The sequence below is a fragment of the Epinephelus lanceolatus genome, chromosome 22, assembly GCF_041903045.1.
Source record: "Epinephelus lanceolatus isolate andai-2023 chromosome 22, ASM4190304v1, whole genome shotgun sequence".
Taxonomy (NCBI): domain Eukaryota; kingdom Metazoa; phylum Chordata; class Actinopteri; order Perciformes; family Serranidae; genus Epinephelus; species Epinephelus lanceolatus.
In genome coordinates this window covers 10302501-10306899 of record NC_135755.1, presented here as the reverse complement: position 1 = coordinate 10306899, position 4399 = coordinate 10302501, and the positions used below count along the sequence as shown (strand labels likewise).

At 45.9% G+C, this 4399-nt stretch overlaps 1 protein-coding gene across 12 annotated transcripts in view; it reads left to right on the top strand.

Annotated features, from left to right (window-relative positions):
• The first annotated feature begins 4145 nt into the window (after window positions 1-4145).
• Window positions 4146-4399, top strand: part of LOC117272784 (NACHT, LRR and PYD domains-containing protein 14-like) — a 103327-nt gene continuing 103073 nt past the window's right edge. For all 12 annotated transcript variants that reach the window (XR_013488524.1, XR_013488523.1, XR_013488525.1 and 9 more), the window contains exon 1: window positions 4146-4235. The gene's annotated coding sequence lies outside the window, so the exon portion shown is untranslated. The remainder of the gene's footprint in view (window positions 4236-4399) is intronic.

The following is a 4399-nucleotide window of genomic DNA, read 5'->3' as shown; positions in this document are numbered from 1 at the left end:
AGTGCAAGTGATTGTATGTGCAAAAACAGCAGACAGCTGTGGTGTCCATAAAGTGTCCATGGTGTCAATAAAGTGTCCATGGTGTCAATAAAGTGTCCATGGTGCAGTCTACTGTGAGCAGTGCTTGTTATGCAGCCTGACAGCAGCAGCAGGAAGGACCTGCGATAGCGTTCCTTCACACACTTTGGGTGAATCAGTCTATCGCTGAAGGAGCTCTCCCGCGCTTTTATCTCCTCCTGCAGAGGATGGGAGTCTTTAGTCCTCAGGGATGACAGCTTGGCCGTCATCCTCCTTTCTCCCACCACCTGCACCGAGTCCAGAGAGCATCCCACGACAGAGCTGGCCTTCTTGATCAACTTGTCCAGTCTCTTCCTATCTGCAGCCGAGACGCTGCTGCCCCAGCAGACCACTCCGTAAAAGATGGCTGATGCCACCAGAGTGTCAAAGGAGGTCTTCAGGAGCGCCCCCTGCACTCCAAAAGACCTGAGCCGCCTCAGCAGGTAGAGTCTGCTTTGGCCTTTCCTGTACAGTGCTGTTATGTGATTGGTCCAGTCCAGTTTATTGTTAAGATGAACACCCAGGTACTTATAAGATGTCACCATCTCAATGTCCTTTCCCTGGATGTTCATCTGTGTTGGGGGGAGGAGTCTGCACCTGCGGAAATCCACCATCAGCTCTTTGGTTTTCCCCGCGTTGATCTGAAGGTGGTTCCTCAGGCACCAGTCCACAAAGTCCTGGTTCAGTTTTCTGTACTCCCTGTTGTTCCCATCTGTGATGAGGCCGACTATGGCAGAGTCGTCAGAGAACTTCTGCAGATGACAGGTGGGGGTGTCGTATGAAAAGTCTGCAGTGTAGAGGGTGAAGAGGAACGGTGCCAGCACTGTCCCCTGCGGGGCCCCTGTACTGCAGACAACGAAGTCCGATACACAATCCTGGGTCCTGACATACTGCGGCCGGTCCGTGAGGTAGTCCAGGATCCAGGATGTGAGGTGATTAGCCACCCCTATGTGCTCCAGTTTGTCCCTCAGAAGCGCAGGCTGTATGGTGTTGAAAGCGCTGGAGAAATCAAAGAACATGATTCTCACAGAGCTTCCAGGCTTCTCCAGGTGAGAAAGAGCTCAATGCAGGAGGAAGATGACGGCGTCGTCCACCCCAATGCCAGGCTGGTAGGCAAACTGCACCGGGTCCATTGAAGGGCCTACTGCAGGGTGGAGACGAGACAGGACCAGGCGCTCCAAAGTCTTCATGAGGTGCGATGTTAATGCCACCGGTCTGAAGCTGCTGAAGTCCTTGGGGTGCGGAGTCTTGGGCACAGGTACCACGCAGGATGTCTTCCACAGCTGTGGTACTCTCCCCAGCCTCAGGCTCAGGTTGAAGATGGTTTCAACTATCCCGCACAGTTGGTCTGCGCAGGACTTCAGGAGCCTGGAGCTGATGCTGTCTGGACCCGCAGCCTTCCTCGTCTTTATCCTCCTCAGCTGATCTCTCACCTGACAGGTAGTGAAGGACAAGCTGGAGCAGGGGGGCTGTGTGCTGGGGGGTGTGGGTGATGAGGTGGGGGGAAAACTCAAAATAAGTTTAAGTGTAAGTTTCATATTTACAAGTTGATGTGTGTTGTTATAGATTAGACTAGTACACCAGTGACAGGTGGTAAAATTAGTTCTACCATGACAACATTTAAATGCTGCTTACATGTAGCCTACGTTGATCAATTAATACTCAATATATATTCATGTGTATGATGATTACAACACTTGAAATTGGGTCACTCTGCATCATGAGTACTTTGAACTTTTCATTTGAAGCAGGCCTACATTTTGCTGACAATACCCAGATACTTTTACTCAAGTCAGATTTGCAGCACTTTGACTTGTGACTGAGTTTTTGTTCTTTGTTGTGATATTACTACTTTTCCTGGGTACTTTGTCCACAACTGGACAAACATATCAAACAATAGAGACATGCAAGCATAGCACGTCTCATCCTCATCCTCCGCTGTCTTTCTGGGATCTGCCTCCTCAGCTGGGCAGCCTCCTCCTCAGGCTGCAGAAATCCTGCTGCAATAACTGCACCAAGACGCCTTCTCCGATCCATGTCAGTTATTGATTTTTGATTTCCAACCCGCCAATGCTCACGATCACAATAACCATCAACTCTCCACAAACTTTTCCCCCTGCAGCTGGCTTTTGATTATAATCAGAGGTCAGCTGCAGGGAAAAGGATTTATGAGACATTTTATGAAAATATTTTGGCTATTTATATGTTTTTGTGTGTCAGTTAAATATGTTGAAACCTTAAAAACATATACATATTAATTTCTTACAATGACAATGAAAAGACACAGGGCTGGGCTGTGTTTATATTGTTTATTCTAAATGCATGTATACAACACAGTACAACAGCCAAGGCGAGTGGAGGTGGTGACATCATCAAGTTCGCTGCTGTTCCAAAAGCAGAAATGACTGTACTCCCGTCCTCCTGTCCTCCCGTTTTTGGGAAGTCCGGACTCTCGCGTGGACTTGCCAAGTCCACAAGTCCGAACTGCCGAACTTGAGTATTGAGAAACAGGCTGCATGACCCCCTGTTGGTGTGAATTAGGTCAACTCCTCCCTGGTCCAGCCCCCTAATCAACCTGAGGGTATTTAAAGCACCTGTGGCAACATGGCTGCCTTTTGCTCTTTCTGCCTGTTGGTTGCCACATGGTCCCCTTTCTGTGATTCTGAGGTAGGTGATGCAGTTCAGATTGTTCATGCTGCTTGGAGGTTGTTAATTTTGAAGTGTTTGCTTTGTGTGCTGCTTAATTTTGCATGTACTTAGCAACTGAATTGCATTTGTTTGCCTAAGTCCTTTTTGTCTGCCTTAGTCTGTCTGCCTGGTCGTATTGGTGTCCGCCTACCTGAGGTTTTGGTGATTCCTGTCTGTGACCTGGATGTTAACCCCTTCAAGTTTGCATAGTCAATGTATCTTTACGTTAAGGTATGGGTTATTGTATCTAGCAGTTGATGGATATGAGATACCTACTATTACCATGTTATTACCATTATAAACTTGTTATTAACATGTTATATGCTTGTACTTTTTAGGTCTTATTGACTGCTGTTTTGCCTTAAGTTTTGATAATGCTGCCTTGATACGTGGTGGCCTTCAGACAGTATCGTATCTGCTTTGTCTGTAACTGCCTAGCCGTGAGGCTAGGTTGTATTTTGGAGTGAACCAACTGGTTGTTACATTTATTCCGTTTTGTTCTTTTATTAATACTCTTTGTCCCCTTTTAGTGGAGCTGGTTGCTAACTGGTGGTGGAGACTAAGACACTCTAGTGTGGTTCCCTTCACTGATTGTAGTGGTAAGAGCACTGGGACACCATATTGAACACCTGTTTGCTGTGATTGCCAGTTGCCGTGAGAACACGAGTGGTGGGTGAGTTTGCACTGTTGGAACACACCTTTAGGTAGACTGTCTCCCCACCACTGGCCTCGGCCCACTATTCCCTTGCCTATCTTAGTTTTAGTTATTCCTGCTGGAAGTTGTTTTTTAAAGAAAAGTAATATTAAGAATAAATTCATAATTGTAATAAAACCTTTTTCTATATTTCTATCCAGATTTGATTAATTCTTTGCACTCCTAATCAACTCTCTCCACAGATGCTTCCAGTTCTTATTTAATAATCAATAAATTTGTATTTCTTTTGGAACCACATCTTTGTCTTACTCCAGTTAATGAACTTGTGTTGCCTGTATATGACCAAGGTATTAGTCTAGGTTCATAATATAACTCCTGAGGTGAGACTCCCCAGGTGACGTAATTGAGCTGTTACATGATGAATTTCCAAAGTGTTGAACTTTAGACGCTTGCTGTAGCGCCACCATCAGGACTATTGGCTTGAGTTTACAGCTGAGGATATCTGGCATGAGACTGGACCTTTGTGCAAAGTTTGGTGAGTTTTCACCCATGTGAAGTATGATTTCCCTCAGAAGAAGAAATAAGAAGAATATCTAGGATTACAATAATAATCCTAATAACAGAGACTGTTGAGGAGTCCCAAAGCTCGACTCTAAGCAGAGTCTCAAGTCCCTGTGTTACTGTCAAGAAATAATTTGCCATGAGTCAAAGGGGGGGGGGGGGGGGTGCCAACAGAGAGGAACAACGAAAGTGAAAGTATAAAGTCAGTGGTGTGTTCAGACTCCATTTTAAACTGCACAGAGCAGTGAGAGAAAGACAGGTCGTGTGAGACACGGTGAGTGTTGTTTATTCATTGTTCAGTCTGTTCTAGGGTAGCCTTGGACCAATTTTCCTTCACCCTCCCAACCGCTTAAGTGGCGCAGTAGAAAGTGCACTCATTCATTGCAGGACGAAGAAGTGGTGAAGGAAAATTTCAAGACATCCCGAGATAAAATGCAT